General features: G+C 45.4%; 1 protein-coding gene and 1 pseudogene across 1 annotated transcript in view; both read left to right on the forward strand.

Annotated features, from left to right (window-relative positions):
* Positions 1-376: 376 nt before the first annotated feature.
* SBK1 (SH3 domain binding kinase 1) overlaps positions 377-15,130 on the forward strand; it is a 102,706-nt gene continuing 87,952 nt past the window's right edge. The window contains exon 1 of the mRNA XM_030212464.1: positions 377-445. The gene's annotated coding sequence lies outside the window, so the exon portion shown is untranslated. The remainder of the gene's footprint in view (positions 446-15,130) is intronic.
* Positions 7,350-15,130, forward strand: part of LOC115476775 — a 32,188-nt pseudogene continuing 24,407 nt past the window's right edge.

Here is a 15,130-nt window from a genome sequence, read left to right on the forward strand (position 1 = left end):
CGCTCTCAGTCGGCGAGGCAGTGAAGGGACCCGGGCACGGCTGCCAGCGGAGGGAGCAGGTGTGTGCGAGAAGCCAGCGGGATCGTGCGGTGCCCAGGGGTGCGATCGGCTGCTCTCTCTTACCCCCCCTCCCACCACCTTACCCCGTTGGCCCCAATTCGTGGTGCACGGCTATGCACTTGCACGGACTAAAGCGATGGGGGTGAGTCCGGAGCCCCCGGGATCGACGGGCAGCCTCTGAGCCTGGGGAAGGACGGGCGCAAGAGGCGAGAGAGCTGGAGAATCGCTCCCCCCCCCCCCCCCTCTCTACTCCGGATCTGAAGGGGAGGAAGAGAGCAGTGACAGTTTTGACACGAGCTGCGGCGACGAGATCGGGCTGGAAATGAGAACAAAGGGGACGGAGGAGCTCAACCAAGTGTCCTCGTAGGAGCCTCTGCCAGCCCAGGTAAAAGATCCTCCCCACTCCACACCCTACCCCCCTCTCTTTGGCTCTCCATCCGGCTGCAGCCTCCGTCCAGCCTCTCTGCGAAGGTGGGGGGAGGAAATGAGTCGGGATCTGTCCCTGGTCCTGCACAGTAGTCCGTTTCCACTCGGGAGGTACATCCATCTATCCGTATATAATATGGACTTGCAGCCCGGTCCATACAGAGCGGCCTTGTATTGTTACGTTACGTACTGCTGACAGGGGACCTGCCGCGTCTGTATCATCTACCAACCCAGTTACCTCAAGGGCCAGTAAATGAGCCCCCCCCCCCCAAGTCCTTCAGGTGCAGCGAGTGATCTGTGTAGGGGGGGTGTCCCTATCCGAAGAGTAATGTGTGCCTAAGAGGTGAGTGATATGCGCTTGGCCTTTCAAGGGTCAGTTGATCGCTAGTAATAGACTCATAAAACTGCTGACAAGCTGGGGGGGGGGGGGGGGGGAGGGGGAGAGCGAACAAAGTACCCAATAAACAGTTTAGGGCATAGCTAAAGGAATGGGGAGGGCCACTAGGGCCATTGCCTCACACCAACATTTTGCACTACACGCCATCAGTAACTACAGAGCTTGAGGGGTAGGTTTGTGTGTTCCGCTGTCCCTGGAATAGGGAAGAGGTAAAGGGGTACCGAGTGTCTCCTAAATGCAAAAGTGTCCTTTATATGCAGGGCACGGGACCGTATCCTTCCCGTCTGCCTGGTCTAGGAGATGTGGAGTCGCGTCCCATTGGTTTTGCTTGAGAAGCTGAAATTTTCTAAGCCCAGACTCGGGAGCCTTTCTGCTCTTGCCAAATTAACCTTCAGCCCCCTTTCACTCTCTTTAACAAAATGATATGCTAACGACCTTTTGCTAGTGCATGTTGCACATTTGGTATTGTTGATAGCAGTATCATATTGCCTGTGGTTTTCACATCAGTAGAAAGCATTGATTGTGCGCTTGTAAAGGATCCATTGATCTTCTTTTTCCGTGGCAGCCAGTTCTAATAAGTTCCTATTAGCACAGCTGGGTTCCTTTGCTGCTATGTTAGACTTACAGGACGGTGAGGTGGGACACTCTTTAAATATTATCTTTTGGGGGTGATCTGGGAGCATTAGAACAGTGTGTGCTTTTAATTTCCTAACAAAGAGCTCTCAGGCAAGCTGCTGCAGTGGGTGAGTCTCTTCTTTGTTTTCATAAACTCATTTAACAAAGGCCCCCCAACAGCCCCATCCAGAGGATCACTGTTAACGAGGCCAAAAAATGAATGGATGCACTGGAACAGACAAACAGGTGCTCTCCCACAATACTGGAACAATAATAATGCATGTTAGGAATGGTTTCCCAGCTCTGCTTGTGGCCTTTAGGGATGATGCTTGTTTTCCTAGAAAGCCGAATGAATGTGATGGATTTCTTGGCAAAGGGCACGCCAGCAAAATGCAGAATGCAAAGGCTGGAAGCGCCGAACAAGGAGACCTGGGTGCAGGTCATTGGCAACACATTCAAAAACCCACATTCAGGCATTACCGATTCCTTCACCTTAATATACACCATCTGCATTGGAGATTCTCACTTCATGTCATGTATTGCATTTATTATTCTGCTATCTCACAAGCACCAGGCAGTTTTTCAAACTTCATTGGTATAATATAGCCTTGATATAAAGCAGGCTAAAAATTCACATCCCCTCTGTCTCCCTGATCCATTGCACTGAACAACATGTCAGGAGACGCCAGGCTGTGGTGTTTCCCTAACTCTGCCTGAGTCTCGGTGCCTCAGGATACCCAAGTAGAGCGTGCTAATCACACCACTAATTATTGTTTGTCCCTTTTGGAAGGTCTGGTACAACCTGCTTGTTAAAACATGCTAGATTACCTACCTCAGAGGTTGCTTTATGTATTTTTCAGAGATACTGGATGAAAAACATCATACAGATCCCACATTGGTGCTATTGTAGACGTTAAAAGCTAATAATAGCAGGTAGGTAGCTTTAAGTCGCCGGTTTCATTTTGGGGGTTGTTTTCTTTGGGCATTTGTGTTTCCATGCTGTTCAGCCAGTTTGTTATCTTTAATGGACACGTTTGGTGTTCATGACTATGGAAAGCACTGTCAGAATTTTGTTGAAGTTCTGCTCTAGAGACTTGCAGCGGAAAGCAGTTGTCCGGACGAGAGTGTGGAAACTGATGTCCCATTCTGATGCTGTCAGCAGTGATAGGGGTTTACACAGCTGTAGAAGAGCAGCATGAGAAAATTCACATACTGTTTTTTTTTTCATGTGGAAAATGTGCTGTTTATTGTGTGCGCACGGCCGGGAGAATTCTATTTCTGTGCCTCTTGGCAATGTGGAATTTGCTAAGAATTGGTGACTTCTGCACGGTGATGGCTGCAAGGAGGAGACAATAGAACTGGCATTGGGGTCTGTGGGGCTGGAAGGAGGAAGAAACTGACTGAGGCAGCATCGGCTGCATGGGCAGTAAAAACAAGAAAGCTACAGTACCAGTGCTGTCCCACAGCCAGGAGACAGCAAGAGAGGCAGTGCTGGGGTGAACATGAGGGAGTGTGGGTGAGAGCAAACAGAAGGCCTCGCTGGCAGATAGGGATAGAGAACTGGAAGGGGAGGGGTAGAGAATTTGAGCTTGGTGTGGGTGCAGAGAGCGCCAGTGAACTGATGGTCTTGCAGGGAAGCAGAGAGAGATGAGTAGAGGTAGAGTTGGAACCTGAGGGTACAGAGAGAGAGGGAACTGAGCTCTTGTAGTGACAGGGAGAGAGAGCACTGGGGGGGGGGGGGGGGAGGCAAAGCATGAAAGCTGGAATGGAGAGAGCTAAGTCTGGACGGGACAGAGAGAGAAATCTGGGGAGTTTTGCATCTGGGAATCAAGCTAAAGGGGAGAGAGGGTGAATTGGGGAGGGTCAAGACTAGAGGTCAAAAAAGAATTTGGGTGCGGGGGGGGGGGGGGGGTGATAGGGGAAGAGACAGTGTGATCAAGCCTTCCACCTCAGTCTTACTGCTTTTCTTCCTTCGAAGTCCACTCCATCTGTCTATTCACTCCTCTACTTCTCCGCTGTCATTTATTGACCACCTGATAAGTACCTTTCTTCTTTTCTCACTGACTTTGACTTCTGGCTTTCCTTCTTTCTTGAATCTTCATCTCCTTCCCTCATTCTTGGGGATTTTAACATTCGTGTTAATGATCCCTCTGACTCTTATGCTTCTCAGTTTCTCACTTTAACATCCTCTTTCAATCTTCAACTGTGCTCCACTACCCCTACTCACCAGAATGGTCACTGTCTTGATCCTATCTTCTTCTTCGACTGCTCACTCTCCAGTTTCTGCACCTCAGCTCTTCCCCTCTTTGACTATTATCTGATAACTTTCACATTTAAACACCCTTCCCCCCCAATTTTGTCCAATCTCCACCAATAAATTTAGGAATCTTCAAGCTATTGACTCTTCTACTCTGTCCTCCAGTGTTTCAAACCTCTTCTCAACCACTACGTTATCCAAGTCTGTCAATGAGGCTGTCTCTTTCTATAATACTATTCTCTCCTCTGCTCTAGATACTCTTGCTCCTTCCATTCCCTGTTCTTTAAGGTGTACCAAACCCCAGCCTTGGATGACCTCTAGAATCCGCTACCTACGTTCCTGTGCCCGATCTGCCAAACACCTTTGGCTGAAATCCCATGCCCATGCTGACTTCGTACATTTCAAATTCTTGCTGACCTCCTTCCAGTCTCCCCTCAATGTCTCCTTCCCATACTGAACTCTCTCCTCAAAGTGCCTTCACCTCCAACTCCCCCTTTACTTTCTTCCCAGACTCTGGCTGAGTACTTTCATAATAAGGTTCACAAGATTAATCTTGAATTCTCAACCAAGTCACCTCCACCTCTCCTTCTCTCAGTCCATTCTCTGAACCCTCCTTCAACGCCTGCCTTCTTTTCTGAAATCACATTTTCTTTTCTCCTTCAAACTGATCTTCTGTCCTCGAAACTAACTACCTGCTCCTCTGATCCTATTCTCACCCATCTACTTAGCACTATCTCTCCTACTGTCATTCCTTCTATTTGTCATATCCTCAGTCTTTCGCTTTTCACTGCAAATGTTCCTGATGCCTTCAAACCACTCCTCAAAAAAACCTTCATTGGACACAACCTGTCCTTCCAACTATTGCCCCATCTCTCTCCTCCCTTTCCTATCCAAGACCCTGGAACATGCTGTTCACCGCTGTAGTCTTGACTTTCTTTCATCTCAAGCTATTCTTGATTCACTTCAATCTAGCTTTCGCCCTCTTCATTCAACTGAAACAGTCCTTGCTAAAGTCTTCAATGACCTGTTCCTGGCCAGATCCAAAGGTCTCTATTCTATCCTCATCCTTCTTGAATCTATCTGCTGCTTTTGACACTGTTGATCACTGCCTACTCCTTCATATGCTGTCCTCACTTGGATTTCAGTGCTCTGTTTTTTTCCTGGTTTTCTTATCTCTTCCATTGCACTTTTACTGTATGTTCTGGCAGATCCTCTTCTACTTCTATCCCACTATCAGTTGGTGTACCTCAGGGCTCTGCCTCGAGACCTCTTCTTTTTTCCATCTATACTTCTTCCCTTGGTCCTCAGATCTCATCCTATGGTTTTCAGTATCACCTTTATGCTGATCTACCTCTACAAATCAGAAATTTCAGCAGGAATCCAGATCCGCCTGTCTGACATTGCTGCCTGGATGGCTCACTGCCATCTGAAACTAAACATGACCAAGACTGAGCTTCTTATCTTTCCCCCTAAACCCACTTCTCCTCTTCCCTCATTCTCTATCGCTGTGGATATCACCCTCATCAGCTCGTAACCTTTGGGTTTTGACTCCTCTGTCCCTTTCTCTGCACATATCCAATAGACTGCTAAAACCTGCCATTTCTTTCTCTATAATGTCACCAAAATTCATCCTTTCTTTTCTGAGCACACTACCAAAACCCTTATCCACACTCTTATCCCCTCTCACTTAGACTATTGCAACTTACTTCTCATAGATATCCCACTGAGCCATCTCTTCCCTTCAATCTGTTCAAAATTCTGCTGCATGACTTATACTCTGCTAGTGTCGCTATACTCAAATTAGCCCTCTCCTCAACTCACTTCATTGGCTCCCTATTCGTTTCCGCATTCAGTTCAAACTCTTCTTCTTGACATACAAGTGCATTCACTCTAAAGCTCTTCAGTACCTCTCCACTCTTATCGCTGCCTACACTCCTCCCCAGGATCACCATTCATTGGGTAAATCTCTCTTATCTGTAGCCTTCTCCTCCATTCCCAACTCCAGATTCCGTTCCTTGTATCTTGCTGCACCATATGCCTGGAATAGACTTCCTGAGCCGGTATGTCAAGCTCCATCTCTGGTCATCTTCAAACCTAGGCTAAAAGCCCACCTTTTTGAGGCTGCTTTTAACTCCTAATCCCTATTCACTTGTTCAGTACCCATATTTTATCATTCCCACCTTAGTAATTCCCTTATCTCTTATTTGTCCTGTTTGTCTTGATTAGATTGTAAGCTCTTTAAAGCAGGGACTGTCTCTTCATGTTCAAGCGTACAGCGCTGCATACATCTAGTAGCGTTATAGAAATGATAAGTAGTAGTAGTAGTAGTAGTCAAGCCTGGAAAGCTGAGTTGGGGAGGAAGAAGCCAGGACTGAAGGAAGAACTCTGCAAAATGCTAAAAATTATTCATCGATTAATAATAACTTTTTTCCTATATTGAACTTTAAATTATCACTCAAAGGCCAGTGATTATACTGTGTTCTGTGGAGAAATAAAGGACACATTAAACCATCATGCAGAGATTATGTAAGTTTTTGCATAGAAAATATAATGCTTTTCCTTGACAACAAACATTCCTGTAAATAAACCTATCTCTATCTGTCTAGGTATATAGGATTTCATTTTGGATGAAGTATGTTGTCATAGAAAATCAGTGGAAGTATTTACTGCTGCTAATTATATTGTTTATAGCACTGGGCAGAATATTTCCTACACCAGTGATGTCTTTTTCCACACCTACACAGTTCTGGTAGGAAGATTGGTCCTGGAAACAACGATGACAAACAAGGGCGGAGTAACAACAGGAAAAAGGATGTGCAAATCCAAACAGCCTTTATTTTTGCGAGGCAAGAGAAAACTTACTAGGCTATGATATCTTCTGTTAGGCCACGTTATAGTGCCACTGCTGATTTTCTCTCCAGTCACCGACCTGTAACTTTTTTGAACTGTGGAATACTGCTTTATGTTTTCCACTAGCCCTGACCTGGTACTTCACAAATGTGTAATACAAGCTTTTGAAACCATATATAGGTTTCTTCTTCAGGTGTTACTCTGCATGAAAATCTGAGACCACTTTTGTTTTGCTCTTTTTGTTATCCCATAAGCAAAGATTGACTGAAAACCTTAACATAGGCAGGCTGCACACACCTTCACCCCCAGCCCACACACAAAGGCACGCAATAACTAAGCAAGAAGAAAGTTTGGGAATAAATGGCCACAGCTTTATTAATACACATTAACATAACCTCTAGGAAGCACCTGAGCCTTAAGTTCTGTGCTGCAGAGGCCTTCTTCCCGCTATGCCTTTCCAGCTAGGGAGCATGGCTCACTGATCCATGTAATGGCCAGCCATATCTCTTCCAGCCTGGCTGCAGTGTATGTCTGCTTTGGACTGCACCCAAGTCTAGTATTCCACATGCGTTAGAGCCAGCTAGGTGATCAGTCTGTCACTAGTGAGTGTTTCTGTCCTCAGCTCAAGTGTCCAAATTCCCTTTTGCTTGCTATTCCAGCACCTCTAGCAGTTCCAGCTTAGGTGCCTCTACCACAACCTGGGATTGCGAAGCATTCCCCTGGTCCCCCCTATCCCCATTAGCAATGTCTCTCCAAGGCTTCCTGGACATCATTGATGAGCAGGTTCTCTGCGACTTCAGAAAGATGAACTGCATCCTGCCTGAAGTTTCCTGGGATGAGAGGAGATGCCCAGTTGTGCCAGATTTTCACTCCACCAAGGTGCTCTGTCCACAATCCAATTTGGTGATTCGCTTTGTGTATGCCTCTGGACCATAATCTGGAATCAGTCCCTTGCAGTTCAGGGATGATGTTGGACCAGAGAAGTGTGGTTCTGTCCATTAGGACGGATAGTTCGAAAAGATCAAGCTTCGCTGTCACGATGAAAGAGGCGTATCTGAGGTTCGGCGGTAGGGGGGCAGGGGCTAGAGTGAGGGGGCACATTATAACCCCCCTGGCTGCCGCCCCCCCCTACCGCCGTCAACTCTCCCCCTACCGCTGTTAACCCTCCCTCCCTCCCCCGCCTACCGCCGTCACCTACCCCCGAGGTCCGCTTCCTCCTGCCGGCTTTTTACAATATTGCTTCAGCTGGCGGGGGACCCCAACCCCCCGCCAGCCCAGCCGTGGTCTTCTTTAACTTCTTCATCCTCGTCGTGTTGTGAAAGCTGCATGCATCCTTAGTTCCAGTTGGACGGAGTCTGACGTCGCAGCACGTTGACGTTACAACGTGCTGCGACATCAGACTCCGTCCAACTGGGGGGGGGGGGGAGGTGTCCAGCAGTGTCTGGTGCCATCGCATACCTGGAACCCATAGCCAGGTGACAGATGTATCTCTGTTGTCCACTCCGAGGTGTATACCTGGGGGTTGGACCACCAAGTGCTTGCTAATATTCTCGATATAAAAATGTCCAGTGATCCATACCATCTGCTGCCGTGCCTTGAGGTCTGCAAAATGAAGGGAGCAGTTAAGGATGCTGCGTTGAGCCCTCCAGCCCCAATAGTCTGATGAAGGTGCAATATGCTGCTGACCTCCAGTGGCCCAGCTGTTTGATCACATGAGGGGGAGCCTGTGGTGGGATGCGGTGGAGGCCATGCTAATATGGAAGGAGTGAGTTCCATAGTCTGCAGGGCACTGGCCAGCCTCATGGAGCACATTGTAAAAGATTTCTGCAAACTGAAACCCTTGGTAGCTGCCATGTTATGTGCGGCTGCTCGCCAGGCAGCTCGCTGGCCTCCTTTTACTGAATATTTTGGGTCTCTTTTTAGAGCACTAGTCCTGTGAAAAAAAAAATCAATTTGCAAAAAAAAAAAAAAGAGCTATTTTTAACTGAAACCTCTTTAGTTGCATGAGGATTTTTTATATACTTCTAATAGTGCTCACTTAACTTTGAATAAATCTTTGTAATACACTTAGATCCCTGGGATATTTTATTAGTAAAGGGTTGTAGAGATGCTTTAATCCTTGCTGACTAGCAGGCAGATTGATCAAAATTGTGTTCCAGTGGTAAAATTGCACTGGATTATCACTGAAGATATCGCAGTGGAAAAACCACCAGGGTAAAGGTAAAGTTAGAAATTACACTGTAGCAACAGTGGAATAAAATGTATCACAGGCCTGCCCTGCTCACAGTTTCTTAGGCTGAAATATGTGGATTCTGCGCCCTAAAAAGGAGAAACCACTTTTTAAAATTTTTGACTTCCTGCTCTTTTGATTTTTCATCTCATTCAGAACCATGGCAAGGATCTGGCAGAGCTGCCAAATAATTCAGTTCCAGGAAGGAGAATTTTTGGCCAGTCCTGGCTGTGAACTTAAGCAGTATAGGATATGTAATCCCTTATTCTTCCCATCAGCACCAGTGCTGCAGGTCCCATAATGCACCAGGATGAGTTTGTCAGAAATCCAGGACTAGTCCAAACTCTCCCTCCTGGAACTGGGTAACTTGATAAAACTGATCCGGCACCACTAATCTTCTTTTGAAACCACATGGGGATTATTTCCCTTATTTTGAATCGCCCCCATCCCCACCATGTAGGGATGATCCTGGCCTGGGGTCCTTTTAGAACCCTGCAACACTGAACTCTGAATTTGGCCATTAGGTGTAACTTTTAAACAGTGACCACAACTCATTCCTTACCTAGAGGCTGCGAACACCGTCTCTGTGGCATTCCCAGCCCAAATTGACCCGGGAATTGAACCAGTTCCTTCCGCATGACATTGCACAGAACTGAACGCCAAAGTCTTTGGGCTGTGCTGAAAAAACAGCTTCTACGTGAAAAAGAATTTTGTTGTGATTCAGGGTTGTTAAGGGCCTCTTCTTAGCAGTATGGGGTGGGAGCAGAAAGCATTCTGTCGAAAACAAAAGTATCAGCCGAAGAGGATCCTCTCCCTTTGAGGGTGTGCCAAGGTAATATTTCAGGGGTCCTTTTACTAAGGCATGCCAAAAAATGGCCTGCGCTGGTGTAGGCGCGTGTATTGGACGCACACAGGTCCATTTTTCAGCGCGCCTGGAAAAAAGGCCTTGTGGCAAAATGGACTTGCGGCAAAATTAAAACCAGTGCACATCCATTTTCAGCCTGAGACTTTACCATCACCCACTGACTTAGCGGTAAGGTCTCACACATTAACCGGGTGGCAATCATCAGCGCGCGTACACTGCCAATTACCGCCCGGCTAGCGCCACACGGTAGAAAATAGAAATTGTTTTCTGCCGCGTGTTTTGGATGCACGTCAAAAATAGAATTACCGCCCGGGGCACACGGTAGCCAGGCAGTAGTTCTAATTTGATGCGTGTTGGAATTGCGTAGGTGCCTACGCGCCTTAGTAAACCTCAGCCTCATACTAAGCAGGGCTGAAATGGGTCTTCAATTCATTTCCTTGACACCAGAGACAGGGCATTCGAAGGGCTTCTGTTCTTTGCTAATGATAAGGGGCAATTTTGAAATAGTCGTAAGAGTTGCAAACTGTATGGATGCTTTTCACACATGTGTTTTGGGCAAATTTTGAAAAAGAACTTGAAAGTTAGCGTAAAAGGTGTGAGCTGAAAATGGCCATGCAGTTTGAACTTACAGTTTAGTGCAGGCAGCGGGGGGAGAGGGGAGCGGGGGACAGTGGAGGAATGGGTTTAGTACTGTTTTCCTTTCCTAACTTATTTATTTATATATTTGTTACTTTTGTATCTCACATTTCCCCACCTATTTGTAGGCTCAATGTGGCTTACATAGTGCCGGAGAGGCATTTGCAGACTCTAGTGTAAACAAATGCAAAGTGGTGTTGTGGTAAGATAAAGTTCATGTGGTACAGCCACATTAGGGAATCGTACAACGGAAGAGTTGTGTTATGTCCATGACGTACTTTAGTTTTGTTGTGTTGCAGAGATCAGGCATTTATGTTGGATCGGTAGGGTATGCCTTTTAAACAGGCTAGTTTTTAGTTTTTTTCCGGAAGTTTAGGTGGTCATACGTAGTTTTCAAGGGTTTTGGTAATGCGTTTCACAGTTGTGTACTTATGTAGGAGAAGCTGGATGCGTAAGTTGGTTTGTATTTGAGTCCTTTGCAACTTGGGTAATGCAGATTTAGATACGTTCGTGTTGATTCGGATGTATTTCTAGTTGGTAGGTCGATCAAGTCTGTCATGTATTCCGGGGCTTCACCGTAGATAATTTTGTGAACCAGAGTGTAGATTTTGAAAGCAATGCGTTCTTTGATTGGGAGCCAGTGTAGTTTTTTTGTGGAGGGGTTTTGCGCTTTCAAATCGCGTTTTTTCCGAAGATAAGCCTAGCTGCCATGTTTTGAGCAGTCTGAAGTTTCTTTAATGTTTGTTCTTTGTATCCTGCATAAATTCCATTGCAGTAGTTGACGTGGCTTAGTACCATTGACTGTATCAGGTTGTGAAATGTTTCCCTCGGGAAGAATTGTTTCACGCGTTTGAGTTTCCACGTTGAGTGGAACATTTTCTTTGTTGTGGATGTTACTTGGCTCTCTAGTGTTAGGTTGCAGTCCAATGTAATGCCGAAGATGCCCCTAGGAATACCTTCTGAGAAACCAGCTAAAATTATGTTCACTGTGGAATTCAGTAAGCTATTGCACTTGTAGCCAGTCAGAGGACGATAATTTCTACACAAACTACATTATCCAGATGACTTTGAAGGCACAAAGGCCAAATATGTCACCACATATTTCAGTTAAAAAACTCTTATTTGAAGCAAATTGTGTAGTTGAGGACTGGGCATATTCAGTTAGGGAAAGGATAATTCTGATTAAGGAGATACGTCAATATTTTGTGATACTGGTGTTCTTTGGTATAGCATTTGGTTATGGCAACATCTGCTCATAATATGAATTTCAGAGTACATCATAAATGTTAGAGATGGTTGTGACCTATAGAAAGCTAGCTAAGATATGGAAGCAGCTAGTGACCATAGGTACTTACAAACAGCAGTTTTAAAAATCCTTCAGGCTATCACAGAGGGGCATTTTCGATAAGATGCCTAAGTCTGATGTGGAGTGTTTTGTGAAAAACATCCAAAAGTCAAGTGACAAATAGAGCGATTTTCGAACAAGAAAAATGTCTATTTTTTGTTTTGAAAATCACCATTTCCTAGACGTTTTTGTGCTCAGTGCATCTTTCTTCAGGTACCATTTTGGAATAATAATAATACAAAATAAAACCCTCCTAGTGAAAAGCACAAACAAGCCATTGGGATGTCTGGGGGCCAACATTTTTAGTAGACTAGCCAGACGTCCCAGTAGAGCAGTGGGGCAGCCTAGGGGGCACTGCAAGTGCACTTCACATGAAAGGTCCCAGGTTCAACTTTCACCATAACAACTTCATATTGTATTAAGAGTCCTCCAGGAACAGTAAAAACAAACAAACAAAAAAACCCAACCGTACCCAGTGAAAAAAACAACACCGGTGTACCACTACAATAGCCCTCAAGCCTGCAGGTGTCACCTATATGTAGGTACAGAAGGTATTTAGTGGTTTTTGGAGGGCTCACACTTTCCACCATAAGTGTACCAGTTAGAGTGGAATATGGCCCTTGGTCCCCCTTCTCTACAGTCCACTACTCCAGGGACCAGCTTGCTGCTCTAATAGGAATGACCATCATACCTGAAGGTGTCATGGAACCTTGTGCTCACTGTCACATCTTAGGGGGTGGGAGGGGGGGGGTTAGTGACCACTAGAAGATTAAGGGGAATGGTCATGCCTTAATCTCTCCAGTGCAGTGGCGTAGCCAAGGGTGGGCTTGGGTGGGCCCAGGCCCATCCACTTTGGGTTCAGGTAGGGTTACCATATGGCTCCAGAAAAAAGGAGGACGGATTGAGCCAGCCGGGTTTTACTTCCATTGCTTTCAATGGAAGTAATTGAGCCAGCCAGGTTTTACTTCCATTGCTTTCAAAGCAATGGAAGTAAAACCCGGCTGGCTCAATCCGTCCTCCTTTTTCTGGAGCCATATGGTAACCCTAGGTTCAGGCCCACCCAGTAGCAACACATCTATAATGTGGCTGGCAGGGATTCCCAAGCCCCACCAGCCGAAAACTCCCAACTGTCCATCCTGCATACCTTTTAAATAGCAGATCTTTGCCTGCAGCAAGCAGCAACTGATACATACTGTTCGCACCGGCCCCGCAGCCTTCCCTCTTATGTATTTCCGCCTATGCGGAAACAGGAAGTTGCATCAGAGGAAAGGCTGTTGGTGAAAATCTGCTATTTAAAAGGTATTCAGGGAGACCATATGGATGCAGTCAAGAAATCACTTGTGGGACAAGGCGGAGTTCTTCTGCCCACCCATCTTGGGCCCAGGCCCACCCAAATGTGGGCGTCTGGCTATGCCCCTGCTCCAGTGGTCATCTGGTCATTTAGGGCACCTTTTTGTAACAGTCATGCTTGAAACAAGTCTAGACAAAACCATCTCAATTTTTGCCCTAGACATTTTGGTTTTGTTTTGTTTTGGCAGAAAAATGTCTAACATTTGGAAATGCCCACATCCTGCTCAAAACATGCCCCCAACACACCCACTTGAAATTTAGACAAACTGCAGAGAAAAACATCTCAAATCAGAGTTTTGGATATCATAACTTAGTCGTTTTGGTGAGAAAAACGGCCTTCTGCCACTTTATGACATTTTCAGACATTTTTCTGTTTTGAAAATAAGTACCACATTGTGCTCTGGTTATCCTGAGATGGCAGTTGAAATGAACTGGTCCATTTCTTTACAGGAAATAAAAGGAAAGGTAAATGACCTAAGGACACAAAGCCCAAATCCCTGACATGTCTTACTGCATGTTTCAGTTGGAAAACCCTGTTATTTGAAGCAAATTTTGTAGTTGGGGACTGAACATATTCTTTCAGGGCACAGGCTTCCTTCAGCTGCAGCTCAGATCTCTTTAGAGCCCTCAGGGAAATTCTTTTCCCTCAACACCTTCTAGACAGGTGCAGTGTGGAAGGAGAGGGATGTTATAGGCTAAACCTAATTTTAACAAGCTTTTTTCTCATCCACTGAGGGTATAAATTAGCATAATTTAGTGCTGTACACCCTGCAGAGAGTATTTCATGCTGGCTGATTTGATTCAGTTTGAGATGGGGTTAATATGTTGGAATGGCCTAGCAGTTAAAGAAATGGGCTGAAACACCAGAAACAAACCTTCACATCCCATGTCTCCCACTGATGCTTTTTGTGTCCCTGGACCTTCCATTGTCTTGGGTACCCATTTTGTTTGTAAACTCTTTGGGGCAGGTACTTGTGTACTGAATGCTTATATCAGTTTTTTAAAAAACTATAATCTTTATTTACATAGTCAGCAATACGATTCAAGCAACAGTCATAGCAAACCATAAGTATATTCCATAGAATATATTGGACTCCAGAGAAAGGGGAACAGATGAGCGCCAGCACATATGGGAGATGCTGGCACCTTTGTGGGGCCGAGGAGACGTTAGAGCATTTCTGATGGGAGTGTCCTCAGGTTCACTCCTTTTGGGGAAAAAAAAGCTTTGCTCTGAACAGGTGACGATTGGGCTGACAATGGAAATGCCTCCATGACCTTTTCCCAGGCTGGGGAGATCAGAAACAAGCTCAGAGCTTTGCATACTTGCTGGTGGTAGCAGCCAAAATGGCGATTGGTCGAAAATGGAAAGATGATACTGGGTCTACAGGTCAGGTCTTGCAGGGAGTCCTGTGAGTAATTCAGTTATATGACTGTTTATAAACATTGTACAATGATCTGTACATCTCGTAGTGCTGTAAAAACGAAGGTAATCCTTCACAGAATTATTATTATTTGTTTCATTTGTATCCCACATTTTCCCACCTATTTGCAGGCAACCCATTACACTGCGTTTGATTTGAAGATGAAACCCACTTTGTAAAAATGAATTGTCAAGGTTCCTGTGCATGGAATGGAAATAACTGGTTCCCTGGTTAGAATTACTGTTAGCATTTTTCAGTTCCTTCTGCAGTGATCTACTTATTGGTGAATCTTTATGTGACTGATACATGTAATCATTATTCCTGTTCAGTGCCACATAAACTTATTCTAGGAATCATTTTTATCAGCTGATGTCAGGTAATAAACAAACTTTATTAGATACAAATATCTTTATGTTTCATGATGATAGCACAGCAATGATCACAGTAGGGTCCACCTGAGACCCTGAGATGGATTACGAATCTGCGGTTAGGAAGATGCCTGAGACCCTAAGATGGATTATAAATGTCTGAGATGAGTAAGGTGCCTGAAGCTCTGAGATGGATTATGAATCCCTGAGGCTGAACATGCCTAAGGACATCAGATAGAATCTTTGAGGTGCGGAATGTGCCTGAGGCTTTCAGATGGATTATGACATCAGAAAAGTGAGAGTGACCCAG

Source organism: Microcaecilia unicolor, chromosome 8 (assembly GCF_901765095.1).
Source record: "Microcaecilia unicolor chromosome 8, aMicUni1.1, whole genome shotgun sequence".
Taxonomy (NCBI): Eukaryota; Metazoa; Chordata; class Amphibia; order Gymnophiona; family Siphonopidae; genus Microcaecilia; species Microcaecilia unicolor.